This window comes from Magnolia sinica, chromosome 19 (genome assembly GCF_029962835.1).
Source record: "Magnolia sinica isolate HGM2019 chromosome 19, MsV1, whole genome shotgun sequence".
In the NCBI taxonomy this organism is placed as follows: domain Eukaryota; kingdom Viridiplantae; phylum Streptophyta; class Magnoliopsida; order Magnoliales; family Magnoliaceae; genus Magnolia; species Magnolia sinica.
The window spans coordinates 47,673,002-47,693,025 of record NC_080591.1 but is presented as its reverse complement, the minus strand read 5'-3'; the positions used below and the strand labels follow the sequence as shown (position 1 = coordinate 47,693,025).

At 42.0% G+C, this 20,024-nt stretch overlaps 1 long non-coding RNA gene across 1 annotated transcript; it reads right to left on the bottom strand.

Annotated features, from left to right (window-relative positions):
- Positions 1–18,381: 18,381 nt before the first annotated feature.
- On the bottom strand, positions 18,382–19,703 carry LOC131235082 (uncharacterized). Its single transcript, XR_009165925.1, has 3 exons — positions 19,271–19,703; positions 18,723–19,124; positions 18,382–18,582 (listed from the first exon to the last, which is right to left on the bottom strand). It is a non-coding gene; the product is annotated as an uncharacterized LOC131235082 (long non-coding RNA).
- Between the last annotated feature and the right edge of the window lie 321 nt (positions 19,704–20,024).

The window sequence follows — 20,024 nt, the reverse complement described above, 5'->3', positions numbered from 1 at the left end:
CATTGCCTAGAGAAGCTAATCTCATCATGGTTTTCTTGAGAAAAGAAGCCATCATTGCTAGGCTAAAGGTGGCTTTCATGGGGAATAATGCACATGGGGAAATGTGCAATCAGGTGGGTCCCACCAAAAATGCAATCAACGGTCCAAATAATGTGCGGCCCATAACTTTCGATGGACACGCCGGATTTATGCATGAGATGCGGCGCTGAAACCGCGGCGACGATGCGGTCGCAATGGCATAAGTCTTGGGTCAATCCGAGTCGGGTCTACGTGACCAAACTCAAGGGTGACCGCAATCACTATTCGAAGGTCACGGATCGCTGAAATTTGACCGGCGGGACCAAAATACATGAGATGCATACTCACACACACACATGCACACATGCGAAACTCGGGTCAGGTCTCACACCAAACCATTGATCAGTTGGCCTCACTTGGGCCATCTTAAAAACATCAAAAACTACCCTATCAAAACACCCACCGCTTGATCTTCTTGCTCCATTGGCTTCCTTAGCTCCGTGTGCTTCTCTTTGATGAAGGAAGATGAGAAATGGATGGCTAGGATGGGAGATATAAGGATGGAAAGGTGGGCTTCACATAAGCATTTTTCTCACCATGGGAGGGCTTGGACGTGAGGCTCTTTTGCTTGGATTGGATTTTTGAAAATGAAGGAGAGAGAGAGACTTGAAAAGGGAGAGGGATGGGTGATGTGTGATGGAGTGATGGATGGGAGAGAGAGCTTTTTGACTTTTGTGGCAAAAGTTGTAAGAAAGGTAAGGCTTGTGTAAGAACTTTTTGACTTTGGAGCTTGCTTGGGAAAAGGTGAAAGGTGATGTGTACTTGACATGATGAGATTGATGGGTTGATTGATTGATGTGACACCTTGTAGAAATTTTCTCGAAATTCGCACGCGCAGCGTTATCCTTGCACCGAACACTGGCCCACATCTCTTGGCCAGACCATCGCATCAGTGCGCGAATCGCGGCATCGGAACTGCGGCGACGACGCGGTCGCTAAAGTACAAGTCCTGGGTTGAGTTGAATCGAGTTGACGGTATGAGAATTAAGGTCGCGCGCAAATACCGCTTAAGGGTCGAAGGTTGCCGGAATTCGACCGGGAAGACCGCGGAAGCCTATAGAACGGTACGGTCTAGGCTACGGGGCTTACAGCTCTCCCCTCCTAATAAAAATTTCGTCCTCAAAATTTATATAATCATCGCAACTAAGTAGAACTCTTAAGGAAGAAGAAACATACTCATCATCTTATAACATCAGAGATAACCTACAAAATACAACACAATCAATCATAAAAAAGATGGGGATAATGCTCTCGAATCTCAGCCTCACACTCCCAAGAAACCTCCTCAACAGAATGGTGACCCCACTGAACCTTCACCAATGGAATGACCTTGGTCCGGAGGACCTGCTCCTTCCGATCAAGGATACGGACTGGCTGCTCAATATAAGAAGCGTCCTCACGAACCTCTAACGGCTGCCAATCGATAACAGGAACGATGTCTAACCCACACTTCCTCAACATGGAGACATGAAAAACGTTATGGACGTCAGACAACTAAGATGGCAAGGCAAGCCGATAGGCCACGGCGCCAACAGGCCCAGTGATCTCAAAAGGTCCTATGAATCTCGGGGCAAGCTTCCCCTTCATTCCAAATCGAACTACGCCCATCATGGGTGAGACCCTGAGATACACATGGTCCCCTACATCAAACTCCAAGGGATGACGCCGACGATCAGCAAAACTCTTCTACCGGCTCTGAGCTGTGCGCATCATCTGCCTGATGATATCAATAGCCTCTGACGTCTCCTACACAAGCTCGGGACCTAGGAGACGATGCTCTCCAACCTCGGTCCAACAACTCGGTGATCTGCATGGTCTGCCATATAGTGCCTCAAAAGGAGCCATGCCAATGGTCACCTGATAGCTGTTATTGTATACGAACTCAGCCAATCACAGATGCTCATCCCAGCTACCCTTGAAATCAATCACGCAGGCCCGAAGCATATCCTCAAGGATCTGGTTGACCCTCTCAGTCTGGCCATCGGTCTGCGGATGGTACGTGGTGCTGAGCTGTAAATCAGTCCTCATTGCTCTCTAAAAGCTCCCCCAAAACTGAGATGTGAACCTCGGATCTCGGTCAGAAATGATCGAGATTGGAACGCCATGTAGTCTCACAATATCCTCGATGAATAATCTCGCAAGCTGGTCCAAAGGCCAAGTCGCACGTATCGCAATAAAATATGCCGACATCGTTAGACGATCAATGACAACCCAAATGGTGTCATGACCACGCTGAGTCCTCGGCAAGCCCATAATGAAATTTGTCGACACGTGCTCCCACTTCCACATCGGGACGCTCAACGGCTGCAATAGACCAGGGGGTCTCCGATGATCGGCCTTGACACGCTGGCATGTGTCACACTCGGCCACAAAACTAGCGATCTGGCGCTTCATCTCTGCCCAAAAATACTATCATCTCATATCGCGGTACATCTTCGTCGAGCCAGGATGGATGAAAAACCGCAATCGATGTGCCTTGGTCATAAGATCTCTACGTAGCTCAAAAATATCCGGGACACAATCAACCTCTAAAGCGAAGTCCACCGTCTGAACCAATCTGCTAATCTACCTGACTCTCAGATGCTACCTCTGCTCGGTAATCCTGTAACGACTTGTCTGCCTGCTGAGCCTCGATCACTCTTGCCACAAGAGGGTTGAATTGACAAGCTCGATAATTGTATAATAGAAGACTGCAAGCCAAACTCAAAGTCGTACTCTGCTATATCCTCGAGCATCCGCCACTCCTGAATCATCATATGCGCCACCAGGCCTCGTGGCTGACGGCTGAGGGCATCCGCCACCACGTTCGCCCTACCCGGGTGGTACTGAAGATCGAAATCATAGTCCTTCAGGAGCTCCATCCAGCATCTCTGCCTCATGTTCAACTCAGACTACGAGAAGAGGTACTTCAAGCTCTTGTGGTCAGAGAAGAGCTCGAACCTGACCCCATAAAGATAATGTCTCCACACCTTCAGTGCGAAGACAACTGCAGCCAACTCTAAATCATGCGTGGGGTAGTTCAGCTCATGGACCATGAGCTGGCTAGACGGGAAGGCCACTGGTCTCCCATGCTGCATCAGGACAACACTCAAACCAATATGCGAGGCATCGGTAAATATGATAAAACCATCACTCCCAGAGGGAAGAGTGAGGACAGGATGGACGTGAGGTGGTCCTTTAACTCCGTAAATGCTCGCTCGTAGGCGTCACTCCAAATAAACTCTATGCCCTTCCGGGTCAACTTGGTCAACGGGGCTGCAATACGAGAGAAGCCCTCAATGAAACACCGGTAGTAGCCTGTTAAACCAAGGAAACTGCGGATCTCGGACGTAGCCATGGGCTGGCCCCACTGACGCACTGCCTCAACCTTCGAGGGGTCCACTACGACACCCTCCCTCGTCACCACGTGACCGAGGAACTTCATCTCTTCCTGCCAAAACTCGCACTTCTCCAGCTTCGCATACAGCTGGTGTGCTCGAAGGGTCTGCAATGTAACCTTCAAATGCTGCTCGTGCTCCTCACGGGTCCTCGAATAGATCAGAATGTCGTCGATGAAGACTACAACAAACTGATCGAGGTACGAACGGAAGACCTCGTTCATCAACTGCATGAAGACCGCGGGTGCATTGGCCAGTCCGAAGGACATAACCTGAAACTCGAAATGACCATAACGCGTCCTGAATGCTGTCTTCGGAATGTCCTCTTCTCAGACCTGAATCTGATGATAGCCGGAACGCAAGTCAATCTTTGAAAAGAATTATGCACCCTGTAGTTGGTTAAACAAATCATCAATCCTGGGGAGCGGGTACTTGTTCTTGATCGTGACCTTGTTGAGCTCACGGTAATCTATGCAGAGCCTTAACGTGCCATCCTTCTTCTTCACGAAGAGTACCGGCGCTCCCCACGGCGAACTGCTCGGACGGAGAAAGCCTAACTCGCGCAACTCGTCCAACTGCTTCTGCAGTTCCCGCAACTCCAATGGTGTCATACGATATGCGGCCTTCGAAATAGGTGCAATACAGGGCACGAGATCAATCTGAAACTCGGTGAGTCGACGAGGCAGTAATCCCGAAATCTCTTGAAACACATCGAAAAAATCGCAAACCACAAGTAACTGGTCGATGCTCACCGCTATGGGCTCCTCTATGGCACAAGACATTAAATAAGACAACGGCTCTCCTCTGAGCTCAGCAATGAACTGGAACTACGGCAAGCTAGGTATACAAAACATGACTGTCCTAGCAGAACAATCTAATATGGCGTGGTACTCGGCAAGCCAATCCATGCCCAGGATGACGTCGAACTCGGACATCGGCAAAACAAACAGATCAGCAGGCAAAAAGATATCCCCAACCAAAACGGGGCAAGAAGAGCAAAATCTGCCCAACACTACAGTCTTCTCCAAGGGAGTTGATACTGTCAACCCCTCACGAGCAGACTCCAATGGCAAACCAGCCGATCGGTAAAAACTCTCCACCACAAAAGAATGAGATGCACCAGAATTAAACAACACACGTGCAATGTATGCAGATAGTGGAAGTATACCCTCAACGACTCCTCCAGATGATTGAGGATCTTGCTGGGCCACATAAAATCGAGCCTGAGCCGGCTGGGGAGGTGCCTGCCCCCTCCGAGTGTGCTGTTGCTACTACTGTCGCTGAGGCGGTTGAAAATGCTGCCTCGGCTGCTGTGGTCTCGAAGGCTGGTGCTGATGCTGCTGCTGAGGTGGCCTCGATGGTGGGGGCTGCTGTCGCTGCGGCTGGAGGAGTCTCTACTGCTGCTGTGGGGGTCTCTGCTGCTGCTGCGGTGGTGGAGGCTGTTGTGGACCTCTCTGCTGCTGCTGCTGGGGGCGAGGACACTCCCACATACGGTGTCCTACCGCACCACACCTAAAACAAGTGCCGGTGAACTGTCTCGGAGGTGGTGCTGGAGGTGCTGCTGGCGCTCGGAAGGCTGGGCGACCTGTGCGCCTCTGCTGTGGTCGACCCTGCTGGCTATCACTGGAAGGAGCCTGCCTCTTCTGGTCTCTCCTTTGACCGTGATCAGACTGAGAACCGTCCCACTCAGCCTCAAAAATCTGGGCCTTCCACACCACTTCCTTGAAAGTCGGGAACTCATGCCCATTAACACGGCCTCGAAGACCGTAACGCAAGCCACCCTCAAATCGGCGGGCTCTCCGCTCCTCATCATCTACCAAGTATGGTGCAAATCTGGACAGTGTTATAAAATGAGCGGCACACTAAGCCACTATTATATCGCCCTTCACCAAGGCCTCAAACTCCAATACTCGCTATCGTCGGATGTGATCAGGAAAATATTGTCGATCAAACCGATCTACAAAATCCTCCCAAGTCCATACAAAATCAGCGCCTGCTGCTCGGGAGACTGACGCCCACCAGTGCTCAGCCTCACCATGGAGGAGAAATACGGCTAATCGGACTCGCCGCTCAGTCGTGCATCCCATCGTCTCGAATTTCTTCTCTATATCGGCGCGCCATCTCTCAGCCACGGTCTGGTCTGGCTCACCCTGGAAATGCGAGGGATCAAGTCGTCGGAACTCTCGAAGGAGGGCACTCGCGTGCTCCTGCTCTGCCCCTGAAGTGCGGCCGTCACAGCCTGCAGCATCTGCTGTAACTGGGAAGCACTCACAGATACGGTCGGCTCTGCACTGGTCTCTGGTGGAGGAGCTGCAACCATGGGCTGGGCAGTAGGAATCTCTGGTGGTGGAGCAGGGATCGTAGGTGGTAGTGTGAGATCCGCAGGTGGTGGAGCCGGAGTCGATCGAGTCACTCTCCTACGTGGCGGCATGTCCTACAGGAAAGAGCGAAGGTGCCTATCAACTTAAAGGCTCACGAAGGAGAGTGACTCGATCGCTAGGCTATCCGAACTTAGGACTTAATTTATTCATAGCAGACATGTAATGTTGTTCTTGGTTATTCCTGAGTTATGCTCTGATACTAACTTCTATCACGCCCCAAACTAGGAAACCAGGCTCATAAAATTCTCGATCGCCGAATCTGGCGCCGACAGCCTCCATAGAACCCCATTCTCGCCTCCCAGCGCCCATTCGCCAGGTTCCGATCCTGGGATGCTACAAGAAGGATTTTCAACATCAGTTTGATTCGTAATAAGCATAACCAAAGGCATAACCCACAAACAACAACCAAAAACTCCATCACATTCCACTATAATAAAAAACTTTACAAGTACAATGAGCATAAGGGAAAATACAATAAAGATAGACCAAAAGCTCCAAAAAGATCTGCTACGGCTCAAGCCTCAGCGCTGCTGCAATCCAACATCACCTGCACGCAACGATCGTGCATAAACTTATAGAAAGCTTAGAGGGTGGTGAAAGTGTATGCTCAAGGTGGTAATATAGTTATGCAATATCAGAGTAATGCGGAACATGCTGATGAAAGCCATGAATACCATAGTCGTACCAAGGCCATGTGGTGCAAAGCCTGAATGATGTCGGCCTTACCAAGGCCATGCAATGCGAAATGCAACTCAAGCATACAAATCCTCATCTAAGTCCACATCAATATAGCTCAAAATCTGGGATATCACTGGGGTCCAGTACACTCCAAGCCAGATTGCTGCCCCATCGCGCGCAATACGGTGAGTGGAAAAGACCTCACTATCCGCCTGCCAATATCGAGCTCGGCTAGTCAATAGCGGACCCATTCCTCGAGCTGGTCAAACTCAGCCTAGCATTGCCCCCTACTCTTGGGCGGGTAAGGCCACACCCCCTTCCAACTGACTACGACACAGTGGAAAGCGCAACCGTCTGGTAATCGGCACTCAGCACTCATGCACCCACTTGGTCTAGACGTTGGAGCAACCTCTTGGTACCATAAGGGTTTAGGGACTTTCACCTAGGAATATCTATCGCACCCCATGTAGAACAGTATTTTTAGTATCCAATCCTGCCAACCACGATACGTCTGTGGAGGCTACGGCCCTGATGTCGTTAGGGCGTATAGTAACCATATCACACAATGCGAATGCATGAATCACACTATCCAGTCATACAACAATCCTGCACGTATCATGCGCTCATGTAGGGCAACACCCCCTGTACGGGAGCCCCTAAACAATCTGCCCAAAGGCATATGCATGCTATGATCAGTCATTTCTCATATCAAGCATACGTATGATGCATATAATCATGAATCATGGAACTAAACATGTTATATGGGATGGATGATGTTCATAACGAAGATGGGCTTAGACGGCCTACACATAACACGTACGGGCCTATAATGAGCCCTAGGGTGAGTCATAATGCAGACATTTAACCAACACTATACTTGTAATGTGGACGTCAAACCACCATTGCTCCCAAGGCATAGCCCGACGTAAACATCATTACATAACCCATGTTGGGATTGTACATTGCGATGGACCTTAGATACATCCCATTGGGCCTTAAGTACATCAAATGGCCATATCATATGGGCCTTATATTCATCAAGTAGGCCACATCAATGGGCCGCACCAATGGGCCTTATGTGCATTGCAATGGACCATGACCCGTTGGCCTTAGAATGTATCAAATGGGCCTAATCTCATGGGCCTTATGTGCATCAAATGGGCCACACCAATGGGGCCCCAAATGTACATCAAATGGGCCTCAACCCATTAGCCCCAGTACATCTTAATGGGCCTTAACCCACGGGCCGCTAATACATCAAATGGGCCTTGACCCAGTACATTAAATATGATATAATAATATATATATAGTACATATAATATTATACATAATATAATATTAAATATGATATAATATAATATTATATATATATAAATATACACACACGCACACACCACACACGCACGCACACAACAGGCCCACCGTCCCTGGACGATGGGGATATAACACAAACATCACAGTGGCCTCCACCGTCCAGGCGGACGGTGGCAATAAAACACTTACATCACTGTGGGCTTCATGTGGGGCCCACCATAATGTTTACGCCCCATCCAACCCGTTGACAAGGCCACCTGCGCGTAGATGAAGGGTGAAAACAAATTTCACCCTGATCCAAAACTTCTGTGGACCCAAAAAGGGTTTCAAAGGTAGAGGTTCAATCCCACTGTTTCCTACGGTGTGGGCCACCTGAGTGCTGAACGTGGATGAAATTTGGAGGGGGCCCATTTAAGGAAGTGACCCACCTCATGAACGGATTGGATGACAAATAAACATCAAGGTGGGGCCCACGGCTAGAGCCATGGGTGGCTGCCTGTCCGCCCATCCGCCCGGATGCTAGTGCGCAGGTAGCGCCTACTGTATCTCTGACACAGGAGCGACAGCTGCTGTGATGATTATATATATATATATATATATATATATATTAATTTTTGGTTTTCTTACGGTTTTCACAAGTGGAGTCCACTTCTAGTGAATCCACTCCGTCCAATAGCCTTTCATGGCTCCAGACAAGCAAAACAAGCCTAATATTGGGCATATTTCGGCGTATAGACAATCAGGGAAGGTTTCAATGGTGAAAACCACCATTTGATATGGTATGGCCTGCCAAGACCTCGGGTTGACACCATCTTTTGTTTCAAAGCCTAAAAGGAGGTTGGGAACGGAATGGACGGCGTGGATTGAAGACATACATCAAGGTGGGACCAAAATAAGTGGGCCTCCCCATTGGCTTGGAACTAAGCCAATATTTGTTTTCTTTTTTTTTTCCTTTCCAGCAAACGTCCAGCGTCCCTGAACGTTGGACTTAGTATATTCATTGGAGGTGGGCCCTGCTTAGGTGGGCCACCAAGTGGGGTATGGTGTGCGTACAATACACACAAAGTGAGCCCCACTTGTAGATAGTTTGGATGGAATACATACCTTGTGGTGGGGTCCATTCAAGTGGGCCACACAACCTCATTATCATCACACATAAAAAAGAAATAGAGAGGGAGAGAGAGAGATAGAGAGTGGGACCCGTGTGATGGAGGGACCCCGACACTATGGGCCCTCCCTTGCACTAAATCAAACATCAAGTGGGTCCCATTACATATGGGCCCATTAAATTGAAATCCAACGGTGGAGATTCCTTCTCCACTAAATTAGACGGTCTAGATGACCCTAAATATGCATGAACATAAACATCATGATGGGGTCTATGGAGAATGGCCCCATCATGGAATGATCATGATGATCCAAGTGGGCCATTGGCCACATCTTAGGGTCCAAAGTGAGATCCAAACCATTGATCGGTTGGCCTCACTTGGCCCATTTTAAAAATATCAAAAACTACCCTATCAAAACACCCACCGCTTGATCTTCTTGCTCCCTTGGCTTCCTTAGCTCCTTGTGCTTCTCTTTGATGAAGGAAGATGAGAAATGGATGGCTAGGATGGGAGATTTAGGGATGGAAAGGTGGGCCTCACATAAGCATTTTTCTCACCATGGGAGGGCTTGGACGTGAGGCTCTCTTGCTTGGATTGGATTTTTGAAAATGAAGGAGAGAGAGAGAGACTTGAAAAGGGAGAGGGATGGGTGATGTGTGATGGAGTGATGGATGGGAGAGAGAGCTTTTTGACTTTTCTAGCAAAAGTTGTAAGAAAGGTATGGCTTGTGTAAGAACTTTTTGACTTTGGGGCTTGCTTGGGAAAAGGTGAAAGGTGATGTGTACTTGACATGATGGGATTGATGGGTTGATTGATTGATGTGACACCTTATAGAGATTCCCTCGGAATTCGCACGCGCGGTGTTTTCCTCGCACCGAACGCTAGCCTACATCTCCCGACCAGGGTATCGCATCAGCGCGCGAGTCGCGGCATCGGAACCGCGACGACGACGCGGTCGCTAAGGTATAAGTCCTAGGTTAAATCGACTCGGGTTGACGACATGAGAATCAGGGTCGCGCGCAAATACCGGTTAAGGGTCGAAGGTTGCCGGAATTCGACCGGGAAGACTGTGGAAGCCTATGGAACGGTACGGTCTAGGATACGGGGCTTACAGCAAGGATGGAAGGATCAAGTCGATGCATGCCCTTGTTCAAACGCCTAAGATATTTGTGCATATATTTGAACTGCGTACATTAAAAACATACATATTCTCAACCTTCTCCTCTAATGTACGTAAACGCGCATCAAACTCAGAAGGCTCATTATCTGGATCATTAGCAGAATCAGATTCAAGTTCTTTAAAAATCATCCATGTTAATGTCATCATGAGGAAGATCACCAGCATCCTCCTCATTTCCAGCTTCAGCACCACCATTACCATCACCTTGGTCAGGAAGTAAATCCAGCTTCATCTTATTAAGGTTAAAATTGTTAAATATCAGATGATGGATTAGGGCCTCTCTAAATGGCATGTCGACCAACATATGTGTAGCCAACACAGTCATCAAATAAGCAAAAGGGATGTCACTGTGACCTGGATGGAGTCGAAACTGAATAATGGAGTGACAAATCAAGGATGGTAAACAAACATGAATACCTCTGGTAACAGAATGACGAAAACGAACCATGAAGGGCGTCAATTTGGATTTATTACCCGATCAAGGATACAAGTTAGACACAAAGATTTTGTGAAGAACTCGGTATTTGGGTAACAAAAACTTTGAGGGGAGCGCATTCCCTTTATGCGTCCAATGTACGTCCAAATTGCATAAGGCTCTAATGAGCATATGTTTTTCAGTTTCTGAGGGTTTTTCATATAAGATATGGATTGGAATGCCCTTATCATTCACAGGAATTTTCATAAGAGCTGAAATCAAATGACGATCAACGCCAAATGGTCCTTCTCTTGTGGCTATTTTAAAAGTTAAAATTTCTAATGAAAACTCACTTATGCAAGCGAACATGGACCGAGCAATGGACCAGTATGCTGGCCCACCCCAATGCAATAAGTTATCCCAACCTACAGTTTAAAGAATAGGAAGGATATCATACGGTGCAACATGATCTACAGAAACAGGATGTTCTACAATAACATTCCTCAATCTAATGTCCCGTACATAAGATGGATCTTCTTCGTAGAACCGAAGATGACGCTTAATAATAGGAGTAGATTTGGAAGAAGATGGACCACGGGATGTTGTCTTTCTACCTCTAGATGCCATATGCAACAAAGATATGAAGAAAACAAAGCGTTGCAATGGATTGAGAAATGGATTTTCTCAAATCAGATTTGGGTGAAGAAAAACCCCAAATCTCAACAAAACTAAAAATAAACAACTTCAAGTAAGAGATAGAAGCAACCTTGGCATAAATCCATAAGAACTAAGCAAATGGAATACTAACCTCGACGTATTTGGAAGGTGGGTTCGACTGGTCGGGCATCGGCTTGTTGGAGAAGGAAGTTGAAATAAGGAGAAAATGAAAATTTCTCCAATTTAACTCAAACAGCGCGATTTACTACTGGTCGTGGGCTTTCTTCGACTGGTCATGTCACGACAGGTCGAGAAAATCCTCGACTGGTCGAGTACCACCAAAAATCTGATTTCCAGCATATTTTACAAAATTTGAAATCTAAACGAAATATATATAATATGATACAAATAGGCATAAATAATCATTTTAAAATGCACATACCAACATCAAATTTCAATTTGTTAAACTTATTTTTGTCAAGTGGTTTAGTGAAAATGTCAGCACGTTGATTCTCGGTAGGGATATATTCCAAAGATATAACCCTTTCTTCTACTAATTCACGAATATAATGAAATCTAATGTCAATGTGCTTGGTACGAGAATGCTGAATTAGATGTTTTAAAATATTTATGGCACTGAAATTATCACAATATAATAACATAGAATCTTGTTTAATTCCATAATCACTTAGCATACGTTTTATCCAAACAAGCTGCAAGCAACCACCACTAGTTAATTTTCTATCATCAAGATTACCAGCCCAGTCAGCATCCGAGTACCCAACTAATTGAACACTAGTCTTGAGTGGATACCGGAGACCGAGATTAACAGTCTTGCAACATATCTCATAATTCGCTTGATAGCAATCAAGTGCGATTTTTTAGGATCAGACTAATATCTAGTGAAAATACCAACACTTAAAGCGATATCAGGTCTACTAGCAGTTAAATACAGTAACCTATCAATCATACTCTGATATAATTTAGGATCCACATTTTTACTTGCAGAATCTTTTAAGAGTTTCAAAGTTGTACTCATATGAGTATCAAAATTCTTACCATTCTTAAATCTGAACCTTTTAATCAAGTTCAAGGCATACTTGGTTTGAAAAATAAAAATACCATTAGATTGTTGTTTTACTTGCAACCCTAGGAAATAATTTAATTCCCCAACCATGCTCATTTCAAATTTAGATTTCATTAAATCTGCAAACTCAGCAGTCATGTTAGTACATGTTGATCCATAAATAATATCATCAACATAGATTTGAACCATTAAGATATCATCGTTATGTTTCTTAACAAAGAGCGTCTTATCAACACCCCCATTTAAAAATTATGACTTAATAAAAACTTAGTCAATTTTTCATACCATGCCCTGGGAGCTTGTTTTAGACCATATAGAGCATTTTTAAGACAGTATACATGATCAGTAAGCTTAGGGTCTTCAAACCCTGTAGGTTGTTCAATATATACTTCTTCATGTAAATCGTCATTCAAAAAGGCACTCTTTACATCCATTTGATAAATTTTAAATTTTTTAAAGCATGCAATGGATATGAAAAGTCTGATTGATTCAAGGCGAGCAACTAGGGCAAAGGTTTTATCGTAATCAATGCCTTCTATTTGAGTGTACCCTTGAACAACCAATCTTGCCTTGTTTCAAATAATATTACCAAGTTCGTCAGACTTATTTTTAAAAATCCACTTTGTTCCAATAATATGTTTATCTTTAGGTCTAGGAACAAGATACTAGACATCATTTTGAATAAATTGATTAAGTTCTTCCTGCATAGCTACTATCCAGTTTTCATCAGAAAGCGCTTCTTTTACATTTACCAGTTCAATCTGGGATGTAAAACACACTTAGTTACATATGTCTTCTAATTGTTTATGAGTGCACACACCAATGAGAGGGTTTCCAAGTATCTGATTGGTTGGATGATCTTTGATGGTCCTTACTTCAGAATTAACTTGATTTGATGAAGTATCTGGTTTGTCAATCAAAAGAACTTCATCATTATCTGAACTTGGGGCAGGTGTATTTAAGTGATTATCAATGACTACATTGATGGACTCTTGAATCACACCAGTCCTGTTGTTCAGAACACGATATGCCCAACTGTTTAAAGAGTATCCTAAGAAGATCCCTTCATCACTCTTTGTATCAAACTTTTCCAGATTTTCATGGTCACGTAAAATATAACACTTGCTACCAAAAACTCGAAAGTATTTGACAGTAGGCTTCTTATCAAACTAAAGTTCATAAGCAGTTTTATTATCAGACCTACATGTATACACTCGGTTGATAATATAGCATGCAATATTTATGGCTTCAGCCCAAAGATTTTTAGGGAGCTTCATACTATTCAACATTACGTTTCCCATTTCTTGAAGCACTCTATTTTTCCTTTCCACAATTCCATTTTGTTGTGGTGTTTTGGACGTAGAGAATTCATGCGATATTCCCTGATTGTTACAGAATTTCTCAAAACTGCTATTCTCGAACTCAGATCCATGATCACTACGGATCTTATAAACTTGAGAGCCTTTTTCAGTTTAGATCCATTTGAGAATCTTTTTTACTTCATCAAGGGTTTCTAATTTATCCCTTAAGAAGGCTACCCAAGTGAATTTGGTAAAATCATCCACGATTACTAGTATGTATTTTTTGCCACCTCGACTCTCCGTCATGGTAGGTCCTATAAGGTCCATATGGGAGAAGCTTGAGTGGTCTTGATGTGGCATTGGAGTTCACCTTTTTGTGAGAGCTCCTTGTTTGCTTGCCATACTGGCATTCATCACATATTTTGTATACTTTTTGTAATTTTGGTAGACCTCTTATTAGTTCTCTTTTGCTTAATCTATATAAATTACGGCAGTGTACATGTCCAAGGTGTTTATGCCATAATTCAGTTTCATTAGTATAGACCATGTAACACAATTGTTTAGATGAGCTACCATCGCTTACAATACAGTAGTTTTCAGAAGTCCTGCAACCAGTTAATATTACAGAACCCTTTTTATTTAAAATTTCATAACCTTTATTAGAAAATTTCACATTATGATTGTTATCACATATTTGAGATATGCTTAACAAGTTGTGTGTTAGCCCCTCAACATATAAAACATTTTTAAATAAGGGGAGGTTATATAGTTGAACCGTACTTTGACTAATAATCTTGCAGTTGCTACCATCACCAAATGTGACTGATCCATCAGTCATATCTTTAAGGTCGGTGAATAAAGCCTTGTCGCCTGTCATATGCCTGGAGCATCCACTATCAAGGTACCACTTCGAATGACTTGTAGCTTTGAAAGCGGTGTGGGCAACCAAGTAAGTAACCTTAGGAACCCGTTTCATAACTATTTTGGGTTTAGAAGTATAGTTGGTCATCTTGTATTTGTAATAACTCACTGAGTTAGATTTTAAGAGCTCCTTAAGCAAATCAACTATCTTTTCAGTTAAAGGATTTCGGTTCTGATTTTTATAGTTAACATAGTTGCTTTTAGATTTTTGAAAAGATTTAACATTTTTAGAAAAACTTTGATTACTACTTTTCCCTTTTGAGTTTAAGGTTTCGACTCTTACAAACTTGGGAGGAGTATTCTTCTATTTAGAAGTTATATTCTTATCATAGCCCAACCCAGATCTGTCACCATATTTTCTAGATCCGGATAAAAGTTTTTCTAACTTTGGATCACATTGAGCATACCTCCATGTATCCTTCAAACTCAAAAGAGAAGATACTTCATTTTTAAGTTTCTCATTTTCAGATTTTAGATTATTAATCAGAGAGGTTTTGAATTTTAAATCGCATTTAGTCTTTTCAAAATAGTCTACAATATGGGATTTTTCTAAAACAAGAGACTTAAAATTTTCTTTAAGTTTTAAAAACTTTTCTTTTTGAAGTTTTAGTTTTACAACAATTTTACAACTCTCCTTGTATAGGGCATTGTAAGCATCTTGAAGATCTTCTTCATTTTCATGTTCACTATTCAGATTTTCTTCACTAGTTAAATTATCATGATTTGAAAAAGTGAACTAGGCTAGAGTCATAAGAGCTTTAACTTCATTGCCCGACTCGGTTTTAGAATCTTCTGATTCAGAAGAGGCTTCAGAATCTGACGATTCATCCTAAGTAGCCAACATTCCCTTCTTTTTGGGTTTTTCCTTTTTAGGACATTTGTTTGCTAAATGCCCATATTCTTGGCAATTGTAACATTAACTATCTTTCAAAGATTTTCAAGTTTTTTATTTAGATTTAAGTCGTTTCTTATTATTTAATTTTTGAAAATCAACTCTCTTTTTACTTTTGAAGATCTTGTAAAACTTTTTTGCTAAAAGCGCTATATCATCTTCAGAATTTTCTAAATCAAAATTTTCTTGAGTAATCTATTTAGAAGATTTAAGAGTGATAGATTTTCCTTTAGGAGTTTAAAATTTAATTCATAGGTTTGTAAAGACCCAACTAGTTCTTCTACCCTCATATTATCCGTATCACAAAGTTCCTGGATCGTCGTTACCTTAGAGTTGAACCATTCAGGAAGTAAGCATAGTATCTTTGCACACACTTAACTTTTTGGGATTTTATCGCCAAGACCCCACATAGAGTTTACAATGTCATTTAATCTTGTATAAAAGTCCATAAACATTTCATTTTCCTCCATATGAATTTCTTAAAATTTGGTTGTGAGGAGTTGGACTTTAGATTTCTTGACAATTGAAGTACCCTCGTGTGTCATTTCTAAAATATCCCAAGCTTGCTTTGCAGTATCATAGGATATAATTCTTTTGAACTCATCCGGTGATAGTGTGCAAGTGATTGCATTTAGTGCTTTTGCAATGGCACTACTCTCATTTTTCTAAAGAGTGGTCCATGAGAAATATGGTGTTGCTCTCATTGATTTTAAACCATCAATCCCAGTCACTTCTGTGGTAGGTGGGTTCCATTTAGTCACTGTGGCTTGCCACACACTCTCATCCATTGATTTGAGGAAAATCCTCATCCTGACTTTCCAATAAGCATAGTTGGAGCCATCAAATGGTGGAGGCCTAGTGACTGGAAGGCTATCAAAATTTGACATCTTAAAAAGATCAAATCGATTAGCTCAGAAATAAATCCAAAGAAAATAATTAAAGCGAGCTATTAGGCTCTGATAGCACTTGAAAAGGCCAAGCTATATATCCTAGAGGGGGGGTGAATAGGACTATGCCAAATTTGCCAAATTTAGACTATAATAGTGGAAAAATGATAACCAAATAAAATAAATCAATTCACAATACTTAAAATGGAAAGCGGCCTCAATAATCAAGTATTGAGAGATTGAAACAATGCAGTTCTAAGGACAACCTTACACCATAAAAACCAAGGGTTTATGGCAGGACAACCTTATTTCTAGAACGTTCTATGTATCAAAAACTCAAACTAAAGAGGAATAAATAAATAGCAAAGAATTGAAAATTTACAAGAATTTAAATCTAAATTATTACAACATTCCCCACTGTGCTTGAAATGTAAATATTACAACATTCACATCCACACATACATTCCATAGCTTGAATGATAAAAGATAGGAAATTAAGTAAACATGCAAACTACAATACACAAGGAGTTATAGTGGTTCACCTGTGTGTTCACCAACTGTTAAACAACAGCCACACAGAATGCTACTCCACTCCTAATATCCTCACACAGGGGATATTAGTGTTCCCTAACAAAATAGGTTTCACAGGTTTACCTAAAACCTTTACAGTTGTGTCTTTTTAACTTAGGCTTACACAATTTAAAAACCCACACTTTCTAAGTTTTTTGGCTCTCCTTAGATAACCAAACACAATGAGATTTTTTTGGCTTAATCTCAAAAGAAGCCAAAAAATAAAATGTAAATTACAATAATGTAAAATACCTGGATTTCTCCTTTGTAGCAGCCTGGAAGAACTAAGTCGAAGTAGAGGTTCGAATGTCAAAGTTCAATGTCCAATACTCACTTTATAATGGTTCTAGGTTCTAATAGATTTTAAATTAAATAAAAATGGGCTAGCTTTAATTGATTTTGATTCCAGAAAAAGAAAAATAACACTTCCTCTTTTCAGATCAGATTGGAATATAAGAAACAAAATCAATTTAAAAAGCTAAAGAAAAAGAATATTAAATATGCACACTTAGCTTAAAATGAAGCACAAACTTATCTCTCAGAAGGCCGGATTACAATTACTTCAGATGTCCTCAATATTTAGAGATTCGTGCTCTATTTATAGGTGAGAAAATTACATCTTTGACTGGTCCAGAGATTGTTACGACTGGTCTTAAAACAAGCGGATATTTAAAAATTTGAGCGCGATAAGATAAGACAGTTTCACGACTGGTCATAGGTAGTCTACAACTGGTCAAAGGACACCTTCACTGGTCTTAGGTTGATCACGACTAGTCGAAGCCAAGCAAAATACATCGTGGTAGTTTGAGTCGTAGGTTCATGACTGGTCAAAGGAACAGTCGACACTGTTCATACGACTGGTCGAACAGATCCCACAACTGGTCGAAGCTTAACAAAAAATTCTGAATTTTTACAACAAACTTACGATAGGTCCAGGAAAATCTTAGACAAGTCGAAGCAGTGCTAGGACTAGTCGAGAAAGATCTAGGACTAGTCTTAGAGCAAACCAGATTCCCAAATATAAAACATTTGCATTATGTATCCAAAATGACCTACTCTAAAGGTCAACCTATGGTCAAACATACCTTAATAGTGAAGTAAGGACATTGAACCCTTAAGACATGTAACCTTTAAAGAAAGTGAAGCTTGAAATCTTGATTTATCTTTTCCTTAAAAGCTTCAATTATGCAATCTTGAATCTTAACTTGTAACTTGTAAATTCAGTTGAACATTCTCGAGTCTTGACTTGTAAACATGTCTTGTCTTTCAAAGTCGATCTTGCGAGACAATGTCGTGGCTTGACATATCTCGAGTTGAGCATTATGCTTCACTAATGTAGTCAACATCCATACACTAAGACTCATTTCATCCATACTGTGTCTCAAACATTTGTATTTATGTATTTCACAAAGTACAAACAGTGTTTTTGGCACCACAAATTTGACAACATAAAGGGGCTTTCAAATATAGCACTTACACTATCAGATGGCAAGAGACGTGTAGCCTCCTAGTATACAATGTGCACACAATATCTTCCATGAAAAATACAAAAGTTGTATTTGTGTAAATTAACATAGCAGTGCCAATTTACATTTGGAAGCAACGAACGGTAAGCTTTTAATTCATTCATATAAATAGATGAGAATAGGAATATTACCAAGAGGGAAACAAAATGCCACTCCTAGGACCAAACCCAACATCACATTCCTAGCCCACCAAAGTAGGGAACTTGGCACTATAATGAGAAGAGAAAAAGGATTGGATAAAGTGTTGGCTGAGTGGATGATTGAATCAATGCCATTTATCTAATATAAAAGAGTGGTTTTCTCAATTCAGCCTGAAATCTTCAAACATAGTTCATAAGTCATAACAAACCTTTCATAAACATGAAAAAGAATAGCTGCAAAATATCTGCCAACCATGATAAGTAGCCTAAATCGATCTACTAAGGATCTTGAAACACATAACTGTCAACCATGATCTGCCAATCATAATTCTGATTGTAAGTATTGTGAAAGAGTTCAATGAGATCAAGGACTCACAGCAGAGAGTAATAAAAAGTTAGCAGGAAGAATCTGTAAAGAGGATGAAGACCTGTACCAACACATGCTATGTCAAGAACTGCTTGCCATGAGAATATAAATTTCAGACAAATGATATAATGTAGTTAAGCAATAAAGACATGAAAACATTACAGCTATGAGGAAGAGGAAAGTATTGTCAAGATTTTCAGACATATGGGAGAGAGGTCACCATCTAAATTCATCCATAATTCACCTGAAACTTAACATAGATTAGTTGTGTTTTCAAACTATAACTAATATGTGCAGTATCTTGCAAGCTAACAGTATCGATATGGTCAATCTCAAAAAATGACTGAATGTCCCAAGAAGAGTTTTCAAATTGCTGTCCTCCAACTTTACCTTCCAAACCATCATGGGAGTCTTTTATTGGCAATTGGCCTCCCTCAAGGTCAGACAAAAAAGTCGATTCAAATTCTCCTACATGCTTGCACATCCTACAAAATATAGCTCAATGTTTGTCAAATTAAATGTTCCTCTTCAAATAGCCTCCAAACGGCATAAACAGGTCTCCATCAAAACCAACGAACTGCCTTTAAGAGTTGTTAAAATAACATTTAGAACAGCAATAGGCCTCCAAAAGGTTGTAGCTAATCCCCAAACTCATTTAACAACTCAACAGAACCCCATAAAACTAGAACTCACTTAACTAGATCAGAAGATCCTTTAAGAGTTGCTGAAATAACATTTAGAACAACAATAGGACCAAGACATTATTTGCCACAAAAATTATTGAGTTGTTTCAATTTAGGCATTGCATTAATAAGCAAGACATCATTTTATTGTCAATGATGTTTACCAAATTTTGCCAACGCTACTACATGTTTCATTCCAGATCATGCAATCTGAAATATGGACCATTGTAATCCTGGTCAATATTTTTACCAATCCAAAATTACCATCCTATATTCCGAGAAAAGAACACCTTATAACCGATGCTCTAATCCATCTGGAAGACAAGCTCCAATCCAACTTGAACGACAAAAATTTGAGAGAGACAAAACTTGAAGAAGCTTGGGCAAAGAAGCAAATAAACCACATGAAAGGCTCCAACAAGGATGGAGACAACTTGCATACTTCACGAGGAATGACAAAA